The sequence below is a fragment of the Arachis hypogaea genome, chromosome 20, assembly GCF_003086295.3.
Source record: "Arachis hypogaea cultivar Tifrunner chromosome 20, arahy.Tifrunner.gnm2.J5K5, whole genome shotgun sequence".
NCBI classification, from domain to species: Eukaryota; Viridiplantae; Streptophyta; class Magnoliopsida; order Fabales; family Fabaceae; genus Arachis; species Arachis hypogaea.
In genome coordinates this window covers 49,849,131-49,871,536 of record NC_092055.1, presented here as the reverse complement: position 1 = coordinate 49,871,536, position 22,406 = coordinate 49,849,131, and the positions used below count along the sequence as shown (strand labels likewise).

Here is a 22,406-nt window from a genome sequence, read left to right as displayed (position 1 = left end):
TTTGGACAAGTGTGATGAGTTGAGGTTTCAACTCAAAGTTGTTAGCATGGATTGTTGGTTTGAGGATGCTGCTGCCATAGTTTCCTGGGTTTGGGTTGATATAGGAGCCTAAGACTCTCTTCTCTTGCCCAACATGATTTCCAGCATCTCCTCCAACATTGTCTTGTACTTCGTCATCCATGGTGGTTCTCCGATCTTTCTCCGCTAGTTCCTCTCCAAGTATGCCTTTGCCTCTTGCTTCCCTCCTTAATCTAAGGAATGTCCTCTCAATTTTGCTATCAAAAGAGGATGAAGTTTCTCCCCTTCTACCTGTCATACATTCAACAAACAACAAGTGGAGGACAAGTGAAAGAATCACTACAGTTAAGATTAGTGGTTAGTGGTGCATGAAATTGTGATCTCTAACAATGGCACCAAAAACTTGGTACACACAATCTTAATCTCAACTCTTTTTCACAACTCCGCACAACTAACCAGCAAGTGCACTGGGTCGTCCATGTAATACCTTACGTGAGTAAGGGTCGATCCCACGGAGATTGTCGGCTTGAAGCAAGCTATGGTCATCCTTGTAAATCTCAGTCAGGCAGATTCAAATGGTTATGAGGTTTTGATAATTAAAATATAAATAAAATATAAAATAAGATAAACTTACTTATGTAATTCATTGGTGGGAATTTCAGATAAGTGTCTGGAGATGCTTTGTTGCTTCTGAACCTCTGCTTTCCTATTTTCTTCTTCCAACCATGCGTTACCTCCTTCCATGGCAAGCTGTATGATCCTCTCGGATGAAAACAAATCCATATGCGCTATCACCGCATGGCTAATCATTTATCGGTTCCCGCTAGTGTTGGAATAAGACCATTGTCTTTTTTCACACTGTCACTTGTGCTCCACATTCGCAGGTTTGAAGCTCGTCACAGTAGAAAATACATAAGTGAAAGGTCTAGGCATGGCCGTGAGGCCAGCCTCCAAACGTGTACCAAATGGTCTATAATAGCATAAAACTGATCAAAGATCAAAATTGATCAAAGATGATAAAAAGCCTCTAAAAGTAGTTTTTATACTAAACTAGTAATCTAGGTTTACAGAAAATGAGTAATTAAGTGCAAATAGTGCAGAAATCCACTTCCGGGGCCCACTTGATGTGTGCTTAAAACTCAATTCTCCTAAGGAGGTGTTAATTTGCTCCGAATAGTTTTGTGGAGGAAAGTACATCCCTTGAGGCATCTCAGGGATTTCTTGATGAGGAATTTCCTCATGCTCTTGTTGAGGTCCATGAGTGGACTCTCTTGTTTGCTCCATCATTTTCTTAGTGATGGGCTTGTCCTCTTCAATGAGAATGTCTCCCTCTATGACAATTCCAGCTGAATTGCATAGGGTACAGATGACTTGGCCACGACTTCATAGAAGTGGTCTTGATGGACCTTTGAGATGAATCTCTCCATCTCCCATGACTCGGAGGTGGAAGTAATTTCCTTTCCTTCCCTCTTTCTACAGGTTTCTCTGGCCTTAGGTGCCATTAATGGTTATGGAAAAACAAAAAGCTTTAGCTTTTCCCACACCAAACTTAGAATGGTTGCTCGTCCTCGAGCAACAAAAAAAGAAAGAAAGGAGTAGAAGAAGAAGAAATGGAGGAGATGGAGGGAGGTGAGTGGTTCGGCCAAGGGGGTTAATTGTGTATGTTGTGTGAAGATGAAGGTGGTAAAGAGGGGGTATTTATAGGGTAAAGGAGAGAGGGTATTCGGCCATGTGTGGGTGGGTTTGGGAGGAAAATGGTTTGAATTTAAATGGTGAGGTAGGTGGGGTTTTATGATGGATGGATGTGAGTGGTGAAGAGGTTGTGGGGAAGAGGTATTGAGGTGATTGGTCAATGGTATTTGGGGAAGAGTGTTATGGAAAGGTGTGAAGAGGAGAGAAGAAGAAGTGGGGTAGTGGGGATCCTGTGGGGTTCACAGATCCTGAGGTGTCATGGAATTTGAGTCCCTGCACTATTCTAGCGTTCAAACGCCCATTCTGTGCCAAATTTGGCGTTTAATGCCAGCTCTGCTACCCTTCCTAGCGTTAAACGCCACTTTGCTGCCCATTTCTGTCGTTAAACGCCAGCCAGATGCCCATTTCTGGCGTTTAATGCCAGCCTGTGCCAGACAGCCCTTTCTGGCGTTAAACGCCCAGAGTGCTACCCATTCTGGCGTTTAACGCCCAGAATGCTGCCAGGCTGGGCGTTAAACGCCCATTCTGTTATCCTTACTGGCGTTTAGACGCCAGTAAGCCTATCCTCCAGGGTGTGCTATTTTTAATGCTGTTTTTCATTTTGTTTTTGATTTTTCAGTTGTTTTTTTGTGACTTCACATGATTATCAACCTAAAGAAAACATAAAATAACAATGGAAAATAAATAAATATAATTAAATAACATTGAGTTTCCTCCTAATAAGCGCTTCTTTAATGTCAATAGCTTGACAGTGAAGCTCTTAGAGAGCTTCACAGAGACTCAGAGCTTGATGTTGGCCTCCCAACACTAAACTTAGAAGTTGAGTGTGGGGGCTTTGTTTGACTCTGTATTGAGAGAAGCTTTTCATGCTTCCTCTCCATGGTTACAGAAGAAGATCCTTGAGCCTTAAACACAAGGTAGTCCTCATTCACTTGAAGGACTAACTCTCCTCTGTCCACATCAATCATAGCTCTTGTTGTGGCTAGGAAGGGTTTTCCAAAGATGATGGATTCATCTTCATCCTTTCCAGTCTCCAGGATTATGAAGTCCGCAGGGATGTAATAGCCTTCAACCTTCACTAAGACATCCTCTACAAGTCCATAAGCCTGTTTCCTTGAATTGTCTGCCATCTCTAGTAAGATTCTTGCAGCTTGTACCTCAAAGATCCCTAGTTTCTCCATTACAGAGAAGGGCATGAGGTTTATACTTGATCCAAGGTCACACAAAGCCTTCTTAAAGGTCATGGTGCCTATGGTACAAGGTATTAAGAACTTTCCAGGATCCTGTTTCTTCTGAGCTAATTTCAGTTGAACCAGATCATTCAGTTCATTGATGAGCAATGGGGGTTCATCCTCCCAAGTCTCATTACCAATTAACTTGGCATTCAGCTTCATGATTGCTCCTAGATACTGAGCAACTTGCTCTTCAACAATGTCTTCATCCTCTTTAGAGGAAGAATACTCATCAGAGCTCATGAATGGAAACAGTAAGTTCAGTGAAATCTCTATGGTCTCTATATGAGCCTCAGGTTCCTTTGGTTCCTCATTAGGGAACTCCTTGAAGGCCAGTGAATGTCCATTGAGGTCTTCCTCATTGGAAATCATTGCCTTTTCTTCCTCTCCAGGTTTGGCCATGTGGGACGTATTTATGGCCTAGCACTCTTGTTCATACCCTGGGTCAAGCTGTCCGACCCGGGATGTTTTAGCAACAAAGTGATCGACCTCTTCAGGTCAGACTATCTGACCTCTTCTCAGAGAGCTCGGTCAAATTGACAGAAAAGCCCAGTAAAGGGCCCAAATAGAGGAACACGACCAAAATCCAAAAGCAGTCCAAGCCTATAGAGATAAGGGCGGTTCCCTTGCAGATAAGCTGACCTCAACTCAAAGATGAGGATAAGATAAGATAACAAACTTATCTTATCTAAAAAGGTCACTCTACAACCATTATAAATACACTGGAGCACCCAAGTATAACTCATACTCTGATTCTACTAAAAACCTGCTTAATACCCGTGCTAACTTAAGCATCGGAGTCTCTTGCGGTACCCCCCCCATCCGGTGACCAAGGATCAGAAGCGCAGCCAGTCCAACAAGTCAGACACGACCGCTCCGGCTGCCACCCACCAGCCGAACACGTCATCTCCGACCAGTACAGAAGATCTCATCCGAGATCGACCTACAGTTTCAGGTAACCCTCAGAACATTGGCGCCGTTGCCGGGGACCTAGAAGTCATCCCACCACCATGGCGGACGACCATGACAACGACCATGATTCAGATCTAGAGGACAGAACGCCGTACAAAAACGTGGACGCTACACCAAAAGATACTCCGGAATCTAAGGGAGACAAAAACTCATCAAATCCAGGAGTAATAGAAGCACTTCAAGATCATTTAAAGCAACTTGAAAAAGAAAGCCAGCATCAACGAGAAATTGGCAAGGATCTACAAAAAGAGGTAAGGCGACGTCGAGAGTTAGAAGATAAAATCCTACAACTCGAAGCCGATCTCAAAGCGAAGGCTACCCGGACCACCCCTGAGGACAACTCACGCAAAGATCAAGATCCATTCACTAGGAAAATCATGAAAACTAAAATTCCCAAGGACTTCAAACTCTCAGATATGACTTTGTACGATGGCACTACAGATCCCAACCATCACCTCAGCAACTTCAGAAGCAGAATGTACCTCACCGACGCCTCAGACGTTGTTCACTGCAAAGCTTTTCCAACGACTCTCATGAAGACAGCAATCAGATGGTTCAACAATTTACCTCCTAAGTCCATCTCAAGCTTTGAAGACCTAGCTAAAAAATTTCTGGCCAGATTCTCCATCCAAAAAGACAAGGCTAAGCACGCCCCCAGTCTACTAGGAATCAAGCAAGGAGATCGGGAAAGTCTTCGCAACTACATGGAAAGATTCAACAAAATGTGCCTAGATATACAAAGCTTGCCAACAGAGGCTGCTATCATGGGCCTCATCAACGGCCTACGAGAGGGACCTTTTAGCCAATCTATATCAAAGAAATACCCCATATCTCTGGATGAGGTGCAAGAACAGGCGGAGAAGTACATCAACATGGAGGAAAATTCCCGACTTGGAGAAGCCTCGAAATCCGGTTTCACCTACCGAGATAAAGATAAAGAATCCATGAAGAAGGAAGATCGAACGGAAGAAAAAATCAAAAAGTATCATAATTACACCCCTCTTCGAGTGTCCCTTGTGAATATTTACAAAGAAGTCTGTAACACAGAAAAGATACCCCCCACTCGACCACTCAAAGGCAAAAGAGGAGGAGGAAATCGGAACGAATGCTGTGAATATCACCGAGTTCGAGGGCATTCCCCCAACGAATACTTCGACTTAAAAAACATCATAGAAAAATTAGTGAGAGAAAGAAAACTAGATCGGTATCTGGCCAATCGAGACGATGAGCAAAGAAAAAGGAGGAGGGACGAGGAGGTCAGACGAACCGATCGATCACCTCGTACGCCAGAAAGACATGTCCATATGATACACGGAGGATTTGCAGGAGGAGGAATCTCCAAATCATCCCGCAAAAGATATCTCAAAGAAGTATATCATGTCGAAGGGAAGGAGAAAGCACTTGACATCCCTGCAATCACATTCACCAAAGAAGATGCATCTGATATCATCTCAGGACACGACGATCCCATGGTCATCACCATCATACTGGAAAACGCCAATCTCCACCGCACATTAATAGACCAAGAGAGCTCCACCGACATCTTATTCAAAACTGCCTTTGACAAGCTTGGCTTAGAAGAAAAGGAGCTTAGAGCATACCCGAACAGCCTGTTCGGACTAGGGGATACCCCAGTATAACCACTGGGATACGTGTCACTACATACAACCTTCGGAAAAGGGAACCAATCTAGAACACTCAAGATAGACTACATCGTGGTCGATGTGAGTTCAGCCTACAATGCCTTAATAGGTCGAACAACACTAAATCAACTCGGCACAATAATCTCAACTCCACATCTATGCATGAAATTTCCAACTACAGAAGGGATAACTACGATAAAAGCATATCAAAAGATGGCATACCGCTGTTATAACAAAGTCTAAACCTCAGAGGCAGAGGAGAAGAGTTCCATACAATTGAGCTTCGTGGAGTTCAGAGATGAGAAGAGCTCCGTCCGCAGCCCGAAGGTGAAGTAGAGAAAGTTCAAATCGGAGACACCTCGGACAAAATAACTAATATTGGCACGATCCTGAGAGGAGATGCAAAAGAATTACTAGTACAGTTCTTACGAGATAATATCGATCTCTTCGCATGGAAAGCTGCAGACATGCCAGGTATAGACCCCAAGCTAATGTGTCACAAGTTGGCGGTCTATCCAGGATCTCGGCCGGTACAACAGAGACGAAGAAAACTTCGGCCAGAACAATCCCAAGCTGTGGAAGAACAGGTAAAAGCACTACTAGAGGCAGGATTCATAAGAGATGTCAAGTACCCATTATGGCTAGCTAACATCGTCTTGGTGAAAAAATCAAATGGGAAGTGACGAATGTGCACCGACTACACCGATCTCAACAAGGCCTGCCCAAAAGATCCTTACCCACTCCCAAGTATCGATGCTCTGGTAGATGCTTTATCCGGATATAGATACCTCTCGTTTATGGATGCATATTCCGGATACAATCAAATCCCCATGTATCCACCAGATCAAGAATGCAGGAGCTACTTATCAAAGGCTAATGAATAAAGTATTTTCAGATCATATCAGAAAAATCATGGAAGTCTACGTGGACGACATGTTAATAAACACACAAAGTGAAGAGACATTATTGTCCGACCTGGCCCAAGTGTTCGACACTATAAGGAAGCATGGCATGCGACTCAATCCTGCAAAATGCACCTTCACAGTAGAAGCAGGCAAATTCTTAGGTTTTATGATCACACAAAGAGGAATTGAGGCAAATCCGGATAAATACCAGGCCATACTCAACATGAAGAGCCCAACTTACGTCAAAGAAGTGCAACAACTCAACGGGAGATTAGCGGCCTTATCCAGATTCTTAGCAGGATTAGCGATAAGATCTCTCCCCTTCTATGCTACTTTAAGGAAAAAAAAGAAGTTCGAATAGACAATGCAGTGTGAGCAAGCCTTCCAGGATTTCAAAAGTTTCCTGGGACAACCACCTATTCTAATTGGACCACGAAAGGAAGAGCCACTCGTATTATACCTCGTGGTAGGAAGTCGGGCAGTAGCCTTAGCACTGGTTCGAGAAGACAACAAAGGGCAACAACCTGTATACTTCATCAGTAAAGCGCTGCAGGGATCTGAGTTGAACTACCAAAAAATAGAAAAGTTTGCCTACGCTCTCATACTAACATCTCGATGACTTCGCCCGTACTTCCAGGCTCACACCATTAAGGTTCGGACCAACCAGCCCATAAAAGGGATATTGCAGAAAACAGATCTAACAGACAGAATTTTACAATGGGAAGTCAAATTATCCGAGTTCAACCTCCAATATGAAGCTCGAACAACCATCAAATCATAGTACTTAGCTGACTTCATTGCAGAATTCACAGATACCCCGGAAACCCCACAGAATGGAATCTCTACGTGGATGGTTCCTCGAATAAGACTAGAAGCAGCGCAGGTGTGATAATAGAAAGCAACCAAGGAACACAAGTTGAGCTTTCCCTCAAATTTGGTTTCCTGGCCTCAAACAACCAGGCAGAATATGAAGCGTTACTAGCTGGTTTAAAGCTGGCTAAGGAGGTGGGAGCTCAAAGACTCAACATCTTCAGCGATTCAGAAATAGTTACCTCACAAATAACAGGGAGCTACCAAGCCAAAGATCCCACCATGAGAAAATATTTGGGTAAGACCAGGGAACAGCTCGGACAACTCGGGGAATATAAGATCCACCACATACCCCGCGAACAAAATGCCCGAGCTGACGCACTCTCAAAGCTAGCCAACACCAAACCAGGGGGCAACAATAGATGCCTCATCCAGGAAATGCTACAGAACCCGTCAGTCTCGGAAGAGGAAAAAGTCCTAGCCATAACAGGTCAAGATCAAAGATGGATGACCCCCATAATTAATTACCTCAAAATAGAAACACTCCCCACAGATGAAATGGAGGCAAAGAGATTAAAACGGGAGGCACAGTACTACACTATCATAAATAACACCGTATACAAAAGAGGGATTTCAATACCATTATTAAAATGGTAGCCGACCTCCAACACAAGGGAAGTTTTAGAGGAAGTACACAGTGGCATTTGTGGTAATCATCTCGGAGCACAAGCTCTCACCAAAAAAGTACTCCGGGCGGGATTTTATTGGCCAAATCTACAAAAGGAAGCTACAGAGTTTGTAAGGACATGCCCACCATGCCAGAAACATGCCAACTTTCACATCGCCCCGCCCGAAGAGCTCATCAGCGTAACCTCACCTTGGCCATTTGCAAAATGGGGACTCGACCTTCTCGGACCCTTTCCTCAGGGATCGGGACAAGTGAAATTCCTCATAGTAGGGGTAGACTACTTTACAAAATGGATAGAGGCAGAACCCCTAGCTAATGCTACTGCTCAAAGAAGTTGAAAATTCCTATATAGAAACATTGTCACGAGGTTCGGGGTCCCATACTCCATCACCACAGACAATGGCACCCAATTCACAGATGCAGGCTTCAGAAAATTAGCAGCCGATTTAAACATAAAGCATTAGTTCACCTCCGTCGAACATCCCCAAGCCAATGGACAAGCTGAAGCTGCCAACAAAGTCATATTGGCTGAGTTAAAACGGAGATTACAGGATGCAAAAGGAGCTTGGGCTGAGGAACTCCCACAAGTCCTATGGGCATACTGGACAATGCCACATTCCACCACAAAGGAATCACCCTTCCGACTAGCATACGGAGTGGAGGCAATGATCCCGGTGGAAATTGACGAAGGGTCGCCTAGAGTAGTACACTACAATGAAGCCAACTCCCAACTGCAAAGGGAAGAACTCGACCTACTCCCGGAAGTCCAGGAAAGAGCTCGGATCAGGGAAGAAGCACTAAAACGTCGAATGGCTTCGAGATATAACCAAAAGGTAGTGCAGCGAGGTTTCGCAGAAAACGACCTCACTCTAATCCGAAATGATATCGGAACAACTCGACCTGGAGAAGGCAAGCTGGTAGCAAACTGGAAAGGACCCTACCGAGTCATAGAAGTACTTGGGAAGGGCTACTACAGACTATCCGAACTCGATGGACGAGAGCTTCCCAGATCGTGGCACGCCTGTAACCTAAGAAGGTACTATAGTTAGGAATGATAAAGGATCTTGGTATAAGGTACACTCTTTTTCCTGAAAAGGTTTTTTAATGAGGTACCAAGCTAAGACCTACAAACTATCCGACTTACAGGGATGAAAAAACTCTCGCATGTATATATTTGCACTTTCTTTTAAATAAAATATATTTTAGATATTCTACAAATTCTCAAGACGCATTAATCTGAAGCATTCATCGTCCGATTATAAAGTAACAGATCGGCAGAAAGTGAAAAACAGATTCACTGCACGATCACGATAAAGACCAATAGAGATGAAAATGCGATTCATCTAAAGGTCGACCAAATAAAGATAGAAACCACCTTCTACAAATCGGCAAAGATGAACACAGAATAATGCAAGAAGTTATCGAAAGGGATCTGGAAAAAGAACCTGACGAGGTTTTATAGATTGCTAAATAATAACTTAAAGACTGGCCGACGTTAAGAAGTCGGACCAAGTCAACCAAAGTTATCAGCAAATCCCTGGAAAGAGGTCTGGCCAACCCTATAAAAGAGGAATTGCTATAACTTAGAAGAAATCGACATGACGAAGTCGATCTCCTACAAAAAACAAGTTATAAAAGTAATCCCTAAAAGAGACCTGACGAAGGTCCAAGAAAGAGGATTACAAAATAACTTAGAAGAGATCGACATGACGAAGTCGGTTTCCTACAAAAAACAAATTATAAAAGTAATCCCTGAAAGAGACATGACGAAGGTCCAAGAAAGAGGATTACAAAATAACTTAGAAGAGATCGACATGACGAAGTCAGTCTCCTACAAAAAACAAGTTATAAAAGTAATCCCTGAAAGAGACCTGACGAAGGTCCAAGAAAGAGGATTACAAAATAACTTAGAAGAGATCGACATGACGAAGTCGGTCTCCTACAAAAACAAGTTATAAAAGTAATCCCTGAAAGAGACCTGATAAACCACTATTTTATGGTTTATATTGTGTTTAATTGTGGTTTTATCATGATCTTTATCCACTTATTCAATAAATAAGCATACATTTACAATTCCTTCCTAAAGTTATTGTATGATTGAAAACTTGCTTCCTAGGGACTTTAATTATGTATTTTATTTCTCCTTTATTCCATTCGATACCGTGATCTGTGTGTTAAGTGTTTCAGGCTTTACAGAGCATGAATGAGTTGGAGATTAGAGAGGAAGCTTGCAAAAATGGAAGGAACACAAGAAATTGAGGAGATGACCAGCGAGAAGTGACACGGTCGCATGGATGACGCGACCGCGCGAAGAAGAGGAAATCGCAGTGACGCGGCCGCATGGATGACGCGACCGCGTGGCAAAGCAGAAAGCCGAATGACGCGGCCACATGGATGATGCGACCGCGTGACATGCGCGATCTGCATAATCCAGAATCGCTGGGGGTAATTTCGGGCCCTATTTTGACCCGATTTTCGGCCCAGAAAATCAGACTAGAGCTAGAGAACATGCAGAAACCAACAACAACATTCATTCCGCATAGTTTTAGTTTTTAGATCTAGTTTTTCTCTCCTCTAGGTTTTCTCTCTAGACATTCATAGTTTTTAGGATTTGTTATGTTCATTGTTTTTGCATTGGGATATTGAGAAGAGTTATTGCCTCATCAAGATTTCGACACTCTAGTTCGTTCTCTTTACTTGTCTCTTACTCTTCCATGTTCCTTAATTTACTTAATTTTACTGTTGGATTATTTTAGCATTTATTAATACAAGAATCACTTTTATTTTTGATTAATCTTTTGATCATTATTTATGATGTCTTTCTTTAATTCCCTTTCTTATGTTATGAATTTTACATTTACAATGAGCGAGTAGTCCCCTAACTTGATGGGGAGTTGATTGAAAGAAACCCTTGAAGTTGGGATGCCCAAGAGAGAGATTGTAGTTGGGTTTACTGTTGGATTGCTCTCTAGTCACTAACACCAATCCTCCCCAGAGCGGATTGGAACTTGTGGATAGAAATAGCATTCCAACTTGTTTAACTTTCCCTTACTTAGTGAGGGACAACTAAACAGAATAATCCCCAATTATCAATTAATCTTGAGAGTACTGCAACAAGAATAGGGCTTCCAACTAATCAACTCCCAATCAAGGCTTTTATTTAAATTTATATAAATTCTCTAATTTAATTTTCTGCCATTCAACTCAAACCTTTTTGAAAACATCTGATTAATAAAATAGCACACTTTTCTGCAACTCGTTGGGAGACGACCTGGGACTCATACTCCTAGTATTTTGATTTTAATTTCTGTGACACCCTTTTTAAATTGTTAAGGTGGATTTCTGGTTGGTTGAGAACTATACTTGCAACGCATATTTTATAATCATTCTTAACTCGCCAATTTTCGCCCGCATCAAGACCTGACGAAGGTCCAAGAAAGAGGATTACAAAATAACTTAGAAGAGGATGACGTAAAGAAGTCGGCCTCCCAACAAACGAGTTATAAAAGTAATCCCTAAAAGAGACCTGACAAGGGTCCAAGAAAGAGGATTACAAAATAACGTAGAAGAGGACGACGTAAAGAAGTCGGCCTCCCAACAAACGAGTTATAAAAGTAATTCCTGAAAGAGACCTGACAAGGGTCCAAGAAAGAGGATTACAAAATAACTTAGAAGAGGACGACGTAAAGAAGTTGGCCTCCCAACAAACGAGTTATAAAAGTAGTCCCTGAAAGAGACCTGACAAAGGTCCAAAAAAGAGTACTACAAAAATAACTGAAAAAGAGGACCAACGTAAAGAAATCGGTTATGGATCGCTAGAAATAAACACAAGAGCCAGAAAACCGAAATACAAGTTGGATCCACACATCCACAACCTCAAAGGATCCAAGCTACAAGCAATAAGTACAAAGCAATCCAAAGAGGCCGAGCAGCAAGGCTTCAGCATTCTCAAAACCCAAAAAGGTGCCAAGACAAGTGCAAACAAGCATGATATGAAATACAATATTATAAACAAGCTTCAGGATCAGGCCTAAAGCTTGAAAGCTACTTGTTGTTTTTTCAAAATAAAAAGTTGCTAAACAAGCAACCAGAACGAGTATCAACAGTCAGCAAAATATTCAAATTACAAAATGAAGAGTTTAAAAGCCCATAAGTCGGGCTATCTACACAAACATCCAAGAAAAATCAGCTAAGATCGGGAGCCTTCTTGGCAGCATCAGTACGGGGAGAAGGAGGGCGAGTTTGAATAGGCACAGCATCCACGGTACCATCATCCCAGTTCAAGATCTGACAATCTGGATCAGAAACAGAATGACCGACCTCAACCAGAGGAACTGCAGAAGTTGACACCTTGGCAGAAGGCACAGGGGGAGGATCGACATCGTCATCATCCTGGTCATAGGGACAATCTTACCATCCCTCACAACATTGTCCAGGCTAAAAAGAGTAAGATCGACCTCGGGAGCAATAATTCGAACCTGCTCCTTCAGGTTCTTGTAAACAGCATTCACACTGCCAACAAGATGACCCTGGAGCTCAGAGTAATCAGCTCAGGTGTTCTCCAACTCCTCCTTCAAACGCATTCCCTCCCGATAGGTTGTGACGTAGCTGTCTTTATGCCTCAATGCAGTGTCCTCGGCCAACCGCACAGAAGCCGCCAGAGCAAGGGAACTTGCCTTCTCATTCTTCAGATCCTTCTCCAGTTTAGCCACCTTTACCTCAAGCTCCTCCTTCAAGCCCTTCATCCGATCGAACTCCTATTTTGCCTCCTCCATAAAAGCTTTAGTAGCATGGAGAGGAAGATTTTGAGTAGTTCTATATAGGGCAACTCCCATATGTGCCATTTTTACACTACTCCGAGTTATAAAATCCAAATGGCGAAGGAGCGATACATCATCCATAGGGAGGACACCGTAAGGACCGATCTGCTGATCTACGAACTCGACAGCGTCAAAATTAGGGGCATCAAGGTTGAAAGGCTCAATTGTTTTTTGTTTCTTGTTGGGAGGAGCACCAGAAGTAGCAGCGGAAGACTGTGGAGGGTCAGCCAAGCAAACCCGAGGAGTGGGAATCACCTTCCTCGGCCCAGGAGAACTCGGCACGAGCGGCTTCACCTGAACTTGAGAAGATCCCTCTCCCGTCGCCTTGGCCGAGATATTTTGAGCAGCAGTAGCCTTCCTTGCCTTTTTTAAGGCCTTCATGGAATCATTGTTTTTTGACATCTCTGAAAAAACAAGAATCAACCACAATAATGGGTTACAATCATAAAAAGAGGAAGCAAAACTAAGAAACAAGTACAAAAACTAGTCAGACAGTACCCAAAACAGTTCGAACCAGGGACGGGTCATTCAAAAACCTTTTTGTATCAAGATGGGGTGGTTTCCCCCATAAATCTTCAAGAACAATAACAAAAGCCCGCTCAACCTCGCCAAGCATCTCCCATGTATAACGAGACACTCTCACATCCTTCTGCCACTCTAGAGGAAAAGTAGCCTCATCATTCTCATCAAGAAAAAAGGGGCGGACCCCCTCAGCAGCACGGACTCTAAAGAAATAATTCTTAAAATCCTTAAAAGATTCATCATACATGGCAAAAACTTTATGCCCTTGGGCCGACCTGAAAGAAACCCAGGAAGTTTTCTTTTTGGAAGAACCTCCAGGCTTGGCAGAAACAAAAAGATAGAGGAAAAGAGTCTGAGAAGGTGTTATGCCTAACTCTTGGCAAAGCAGCTGAAAAATCTTGATAAAACCCCAGGAATTCGAATGAAGCTGGGATGGAGCAATGTTACACGACCACAACAAGTTGGTCTCGAAAGCAGTAAAAGGAAAAGTAATGTCCAACTGACTGAAGAAATATTCATAGGCGTAGAAAAAGGGACGCTCCCCCTCGACAGAAGTAGGAAAGCAAACTCTCTCGTCAGAGTCGGGCGCCACAAGCTTATAATCTCTCTCCCAGGCACCACCACCACAAACCCTATGACGTTTTCTTAGCTCTACACAAAACTCAGCATCCACAACAGAGACACACATTAAGACAAGGGAGTCCAGCCAATCGGACATCCCCTCGGGAACTTTAGAAGACATCTCTACAATGTTATTGCGAGAAGACATGAGGCCAACTAATCCTACAATAAGAAAAGAAGATTGGATTACTAAAAAAACATCTTGGACGAGGGGCAAAACAACTCGACTAATATAATACAGAAGAACAAACAGAAAAGGAAAACCCCAAGACTCAAACCAAAGTCCTGAGACATCCTTTGGAGGCAGTAACAAAGCAAGGTTTCAGGAAAAATCTACAGCTTACGTCCCGGCATCTCTCAAACAACAAAAGAAGATTTCAGACAGCAAACATTTTCATAGGAGAAAGACAAAACACAAAAAGTCATCAAAGCCACTATCTTTTTACAGTCTATCAGCAAAAAGCATCGACAACACCAAACACGCCAAGCGGAAATCGTCAAAGGCACAACCTTTTTTCAATCAAACAAAATCATCATCAAAAGCACAAACAGAAATGGTGATAACATGCAAAAGCCCTAAGAGCATCAAGCAACAGGAAAGACGAAAAGGACGAAGAAACTCCCAGAACACACATTACAACAACAATCAGGCACGGCAAAAGCAAAAAGATCCAAACTTTCTCCAAGCAAAATCAAAACTTTCTCAAAATCAGACAAAGAAAAGAGAAAGGAAGAAAAACCAACCTGAACGAAGAAAGAAGCTTCAAAGGAGATTGAAGATGGAAAGATGGAATCACCCAGAAGAATCGCCAAATGATGCTGCAGCGCAAGAAAAGGCAAAATGCAGGCAAAAACAGAAAGTGAGAGAGTGAAGAAGAAAGACAAAGAAGAGAAACCATTTTTTGATCGTAAAACTAAAAAATAAAAGCCAAGGGAAGCGGGCAATTAAAACCAATTAATGAAGGTATTTAAAGCCTCGTATATTCCCAAAGCCAAAACGCTAAAAATAAAAGCGCGCACTTTCAGAGGAAGCGAAAGAAGAAACGTTCCACATTCAAAAAAGAACTCTACAAATCGACAAAATGCTCAAGTTCGACTTCACCAAAATTGAAGATTCAACCTCCGAAAGAAAGACTGAGCTCGAGCAGCAGCACTGTTCATACCCTGGGTCAAGCTGTCCGACCCGGGATGTTTTAGCGACAAAGCGACCGACCTCTTCAGGTCAGACTATCCGACCTCTTCTCAGAGAGCTCGGTCAAATCGACAGAAAAGCCCAGTAAAGGGCCCAAATAGAGGAACACGACCAAAATCTAAAAGCAGTCCAAGCCTATAGAGATAAGGGCGGTTCCCTTGCAGATAAGCTGACCTCAACTCAAAGATGAGGATAAGATAAGATAACTAACTTATCTTATCTAAAAAGGTCACTCTACAACCATTATAAATACACTGGAGCACCCAGGTATAACTCATACCTTGATTCTACTAAAAACCTGCTTAATACCCGTGCTAACTTAAGCATCGGAGTCTGTTGCAGGTACCCCCACCCTCCGGTGACCAAGGATCAGAAGCGCAGTCAGTCCAACAAGTCGAACACGACCGCTCCGGCCGCCACCCACCAGCCGGACACGTCATCTCCGACCAGTACAGAAGATCTCATCCGAGATCGACCTATAGTTTCAGGTAACCCTCGGAACAACTCTCTTTTTGGATTCTCTTCTGTATTGCTTGGGAGAGTACTAGGAGGGAGTTCAGTAACTCTTTTACTCAGCTGACCCACTTGTGCCTCCAAATTTCTAATGGAGGACCTTGCTTTAGTCATGAAGCTGAGAGTGGTCTTAGATTGATCAGAGACTACAGTTGCTAAGTCAGAGTGGCTCTGCTTAGAATTATCTGTCTGTTGCTGAGAAGATGATGGAAAAGGTTTGCTATTGCCAAACCTGTTTCTTCCACCATTATTATTGAAGCCTTGATTAGGCTTCTGTTGATCCTTCCATGAGATATTAGGATGATTCCTACACGAAGGATTGTAAGTGTTTCCATAGGATTCTCCCATGTAATTCACCTCTGCCATTGCAGGATTCTTAGGGTCATAGGTTTCTTTTTCAGAAGAAGCTTCCTTAGTACTGCCTGATGCAGCTTGCATTCTAGACAGACTCTGAGAAATCATATTGACTTGCTGAGTCAATATTTTGTTCTGAGCCAATATTGCATTCAGAGTATCAATCTCAAGAACTCCTTTCTTCTGAGTTGTCCCATTATTTACAGGATTCCTTTCAGAAGTGTACATGAAATGGTTATTTGAAACCATTTCAATGAGTTCCTGGGCTTCTGTAGGTGTCTTCTTCAGATAAAGAGATCCTCCAGCAGAGTGGTCCAATGACATCTTGGATAATTCAGACAAACCATCATAGAATATACATATGATGCTCCATTCTGAAAACATGTCAGAAGGACACCTCCTGATCAATTGCTTGTATCTTTCCCAAGCTTCATAGAGGGATTCACCTTCCTTCTGTGTGAAGGTTTGGACTTCCACTCTAAGCTTACTCAATTTTTGAGGTGGAAAGAATTTGGCCAAGAAAGCATTGACCAACTTTTCCCAAGAGTTCAGGCTATCTTTAGGTTGTGAGTCCAACCATGTCCTAGCTCTGTCTCTTACAGCAAAGGGGAAAAGCATAAGTCTGTAGACCTCAGGATTAACCCCATTGGTTTTAACAGTGTCACAGATTTGCAAGAATTCAGCTAAGAACTGATGAGGATCTTCCAATGGAAGTCCATGAAACTTGCAATTCTACTGCATCAGAGAAACTAATTGAGGCTTAAGCTCAATGTTGTTTGCTCCAATTGTAGGAATTGAGATGCTCCTTCCACAGAAGTCAGAAGAGGGTGCAATAAAGTCACCAAGCATCTTCCTTGCATCTCCACCATTGTTGTTGGGTTCGGCCATCTCTTCTTCTTTTTCGAAAAATTCTGTCAGGTCCTCTCCAGAGTGTTGTGCTTTAGCTTCTCTTAGTTTCATCTTTAAAGTCCTTTCAGGTTCTGGATCAGCTTCAACAAGAATGTTCTTATCCTTGCTCCTGCTCATATGAAAAAGAAGAGAACAGAAAAGAATAGGAATCCTCTAGGTCACAGTATAGAGATTCCTTTATGTGAGTAGAAGAATAGAAGAGTAGACTGAAGAAGAGAGAAGATGAAGAATTCGAACACAGAGAGGGAGAGAGGGTTCGAATTATAAGAAGAAGAGAATTTGAATTTTAAATTAAAATAAAAGGAAAATATTTTTCTTTTTATTTTAATTATTGGTTAGTATTCGAAAATTAAGGGAATAAATAAAATAAAATTTGAAAACTAAATAAATTAATTAATTAAAAAGATTTTTGAAAAAGTGGTTAGTGATTTTCGAAAATTGGAGAGAGAAAAGTAGTTAGGTGGTTTTGAAAAAGATATGATTGAAATAGTAAACTTTTAAAATTAAACAAAAAGTTAAGTGGTTAATTGAAAAAGATTTGAAAATCAATTTTGAAAAGATAAGAAGTTAGAAAAGATTTTGAAATTGATTTTGAAAAATATATGATTGAAATTTTATTTTGAAAAAGATTTGAAAAGGAAATTAAAAAGATTTGATTTTTGAAAATTGAAGTTGATTACTTGACTAACAAGAAACTAAAAGATATGATTTTAGAATTTAAAGATTGATCCTTTCTTTATAGGCAAGTAACAACTTGAAAATTTTTGAATCAAAACATTAAATGTTAGCATCAATTTCGAAAATATGAAATAAAAATAAGAAAAAGATTTTGAAAATTAAATTTTAAAATTTTCGAAAATATTAAGAAGGAAATTGAAAAAGATTTGATTTTTAAAAAAACTTTGAAAAGATAGAATTTTTAAATTGAAAATTTGACTTGACTAATAAGAAACAATTAAATTTTAAAATTTTATGACTAAATCAATTCAAATTTTCGAAATTTATGAGTGAAATAAGGGAAAGATATTTTTTATTTTTGAATTTTTATGAGGAGAGAGAAAAACATAAAAAATGATGCAAAACACAAGAAATTAAGATCAAAACTAATAATGCATGCAAGAACACTTTGAATGTCAAGGTGAACACCAAGAACACTTTGAAGATCATGATGAACATCAAGAACTTATTTTTGAAAATTTTTAAGAAAAGAAAAACATGCAAGATACCAAACTTAAAAATTTTTAAACTATAGACACTAATAATTCAAGAATGCATATGAAAAACAAGAAAAGACACCAAACAAGAAAATTTAAAGATCAAACAAAGAGAATCATCAAGAACAACTTAAAGATCAATGAAGTACACCATGCATGAATTTTCGAAAATAAGAGAAATGCAATTGACACCGAACTTAAAATTTGACACTAGACTCAAACAAGAAACACAAAATTTTTGGTTTTTATGATTTTATGAATTTTTTTTGTATTTTTCAAAAATTATTTTGAAAAAGAAAACAAAGAAATTCAAAATTTTTAATACAAATTCCAGGAATCATGCAATGTTAGTCTAAAGCTTCAGTCTAAAAAGATTAGACATGGCTAGCCAAGCTTCAGCAGGACATTACATACAACAGCCAAATTGATGGGAATCAACTAGCTCCTGTGATGATAAAAGCATCTTCTAAAGCTCTAGAATTCATTCTTAAAAATTCTAAAGAACAAAATAAAATTTTTTTTGTATATATTTTTTTTGAAATTTTTTTTCGAAAATAAAAAAGCTTAAAAATAAAATAAAATTACCTAATCTGAGCAACAAGATGAACCGTCAGTTGTCCAAACTCGAACAATCCCCGGCAACGGCGCCAAAAACTTGGTGAACGAAATTGTGATCTCTAACAATGGCGCCAAAAACTTGGTACGCACAATCTTAATCTCAACTCTTTGTCACAACTCCGCACAACTAACCAGCAAGTGCACTGGGTCGTCCAAGTAATACCTTATGTGAGTAAGGGTCGATCCCATGGAGATTGTCGGCTTGAAGCAAGCTATGGTCATCCTTGTAAATCTCAGTCAGGTAGATTCAAATGGTTATGAGGTTTTGATAATTAAAATATAAACAAAATATAAAATAAGATAAAGTTACTTATGTAATTCATTGGTGGGAATTTCAAATAAGCGTTTGGAGATGCTTTGTTGCTTCTGAACCTATGCTTTCCTATTGTCTTCTTCCAACCATGCGTTACCTCCTTCCATGGCAAGCTGTATGATCCTCTCGGATGAAAACAAATCCATATGCGCTGTCACTGCATGGCTAATCTTCTGTCGGTTCCCGCTAGCGTCGGAATAAGACCATTGTCTTTTTGCACACTGTCACTTGTGTCCCACATTCGTAGGTTTAAAGCTCGTCACAGTCATCCCATCCCAGATCCTACTCGAAATACCACAGACAAGGTTTAGACTTTCTGGATCTCAGGAATGCTGCCAATGGTTCTAGCCTATACCACGAAGACTCTGATCTCACGGAATGGAATGCTCTGTTGTCAGGAGAGGGAACCATGCATCGTGAACCAGGAGGCCAAGAGATACACACTCAAGCTATTACAGATAGAACGGAAGTGGTTGGCAGGCACACGTTCATAAGTAAGAATGATGATGAGTGTCATGGGTCATCACATTCATCAGGTTGAAGTGCGAGTGAATATCTTAGAGAAGAAGTAGGCGTGAATTGAATAGAAAAACAATAGTACTTGTATTAATTCATGAAGAACAGCAGAGCTCCACACCTTAATCTATGTGGTGTAGAAACTCCACCGTAGAAAATACATAAGCGAAAGGTCTAGGCATGGCCGTGAGGCCAGCCTCCAAACATGTACCAAATGGTCTATGATAGCACAAAACTGATCAAAGATCAAAAGTGATCAAAGATGATAAAAGCCTCTAAAAGTAGTTTTTATACTAAACTAGTAATCTAGGTTTACAGAAAATGAGTAATTAAGTGCAGATAGTGCAGAAATCTACTTCCGGGGCCCACTTGGTGTGTGCTTGGGTTGAGGATTGAAGCTTTTTTGTGCATAGGCTGTTCCTGGAGTTAAACGCCAGCTTTGGTGCTAGTTTGGGCGTTTAACTCCAATTCTGGTGCCAGTTTGGGCGTTTTACGCCAAGATGTTTTAGGATGACTTTGAACGCCAGTTTGGGCCAGCAAATCTCAGGAAAAGTATGGACTATTATATATTGATGGAAAGCCCAGGATGTCTACTTTCCAACACAATTAAGAGCGCGCCAATTGGGCTTCTAAGCTCCAGAAAATCCACTTCGAGTGTAGGGAGGTCAGAATCCAACAGCATTTGTAGTCCTTTTTCAGCCTCTGAATCAGATTTTTGCTCAGGTCCCTCAATTTTAGCCAGAAAATACCTGAAATCACAGAAAAATATACAAACTCATAGTAAAGTCCAGAAATGTGATTTTTGAATAAAAAATAATAAAAATATAATAAAAGTAATAAAAACATACTAAAAACTATGTAAAAACAATGCCAAAAGGGGTATAAATTATCCGCTCATCAGTTAGCTTGGTTGATGCAATTAATCAAAAAGTTAGAAGAATGGAAATATGAACAATGAATAGCTAAAATAATCAAAGTAAAACTAAGGAAAACAGAGTGGACAGAAAATTAAAGAGCTAAAAGGAAACGATAAGGTAATAAAATTGCTTAATCTAGTTCTCCAATCAATTTAATCGTTGTCAAATTCAAATCAATCCCCGGAAATGGCTCCATAAAACTTGATGAGTCGAATTCACTCCCCATATACAAATGGTGAATCCGTTCTTTTGGCAAGCACACTAAAATTATCGTCAAGTAACAATGGAGTGGGATCGTATCCACAGAGATTGGTAGATTTGAACAATTTTAATCAATTGGTGAATTAGTCAAGCTAAGCAAAAGAGATTATGATTGCAGAATTTTAAATGTGCAAAAATATAAATGGCTCAAAGGTAAAGAAAGCAGTAAATAGCATAATTGGAAATGGCGAGAAAGTAAAGAGCAGAAACTTAAATGACTGAATTGTAAATATGAATGGGGACTTGCAGAATGTAAAGAAAGCTATAAATAAAGTTGAAGATAAGAATAGGGGAATTCATTGAGATTAGGAGATGTTGTCTCTTTGGATTAAATCCAGCTCATATCCTCTTCAATCATGTAACTCATTGACCTCTTGGCAATCATGATTGATTGAGCCTCAATCCCTTGGTGACTCAATCTCTTAGATCTTGATCAATAGCCAATTCCTTGGTGTAATTGCTCATGAAGAGAGATATGCTTGGTCCCTGATTATACCACACATCATCATAGGTCCAAGTAGAGGGAGAATTTTATGTCACCATATCCAAATACCAAAACCCAGATCCTACTCAAGTGTGAGAAGGGATTTCTAGCATGATTTCATATTTCTTTTTCCAAGGTTCCCATGAAACCCATTTTGCATTCAACCCATTTTCCAAGGTGATTGAACACTAGCATGAAGAACAAAATTCCTTCTAGCAAATCAAAGAGAAGATGAAGAGAAGAAGAAATTCACTATCATTAATCTATCAAGTACAACAGAGCTCCCTCTCTCAATGAGAGGGAATTTAGCTACTCATAGCTCAAGAGAAAAGTAAAAAGTGATGGAAAGTGCATCTAACTATTGTTTCCACTAATAGCTCAACTGCTTAACACCCTTTCATCAGTACTTCCAAGGGGTATATATACTACTCCTAGCAATAGCAAATAAAGAAAAATACAAAAGTGAAAGTAAAATTACATTTTGGAGGGAAAAAGAAACTCAATAAACGTGATCTCACAGTTGGCATGTGATTGGCGCTTCAGTGGCGTGCCACACCTTGCTCTGATTCTGCCTTGGCATGCCACGCCCAATCCTCAAGTGGCACGCCTCCCTCCATTGATCACCTTTGTGTGCCACGCCTTCGAGCCCAAGTGGCACGCCCAGGGTTCTTTTAAGCCTTGGGTAGCCTGGCGTGCCATGCCTTCGAGCCCAAGTGGCATGCCCAGGCCTTTTTAAAGGCTTGGGTAGCCTGGCGTGCCACGCCTTCGAGCCCAAGTGGCACGCCCAGGCCTTTTCCTTCTTCTATTAGCTTATGGAATGTTGAACTGTCGTGGCACGCCTAGGGTTTGGCGTGCCACGCCCATGTTGTGTGCTTGATCTATCTTTCTGGAAAGTTGAACTAGCATGGCATCACTAGGGTCTAGCGTGCCACGCCCTTGTTGTGCTTTACTCCTTAGCTTGGCGTGTCATGCCTAGAACTCAAGTGGCATGCCCAGGTCTTCCTTTGCTTGGTTGATGATAATGGCGTGCCACGCCTGAGACTCAACTGGCACGCCTAGTTGGAGGTTGGTAGCTGGCGTGCCACGCCTTCGACACCAAGTGGCACGCCCATATGGTTTGCCCTTTGTCTTCCTCTCTGGAAAGTTGTACCAGCGTGCCACGCCTAGGGGTTGGCATGCCACGCCCATCATT

At 41.1% G+C, this 22,406-nt stretch overlaps 1 non-coding gene across 1 annotated transcript; it reads left to right on the top strand.

The window, feature by feature from the left end:
• The first annotated feature begins 16,364 nt into the window (after positions 1-16,364).
• On the top strand, positions 16,365-16,468 carry LOC112788177 (small nucleolar RNA R71). The gene has a single exon (XR_003195553.1). It is a non-coding gene; the product is annotated as a small nucleolar RNA R71 (small nucleolar RNA).
• The last annotated feature ends 5,938 nt before the right edge of the window (positions 16,469-22,406 follow it).